Here is a 244-nt window from a genome sequence, read left to right on the forward strand (position 1 = left end):
CCGCCCCCCGCCCAGCCCGCCCCAGCCTCGGCGGCCTCCAGCCGGCACATGTAGGCGCAGCACTACACAACACCGAGCCCTCCCGCCCTCCGACACCTCCTCCCCGACTTTTAATCCTCTCCGAGGAGATTTGTGGTGTCTCCGCTCTCCAGCAGCACAGCCCCGGGCGCTGCAGGCCTATGACAGCAGAACACCCCTGCCCACCTCGCACCCCTCGGGCCCGGACGCTGCTCCCGGACCAGAT

Source organism: Pterocles gutturalis, unplaced genomic scaffold, assembly GCF_000699245.1.
Source record: "Pterocles gutturalis isolate BGI_N339 unplaced genomic scaffold, ASM69924v1 scaffold36981, whole genome shotgun sequence".
Classification (NCBI taxonomy): Eukaryota; Metazoa; Chordata; class Aves; order Pterocliformes; family Pteroclidae; genus Pterocles; species Pterocles gutturalis.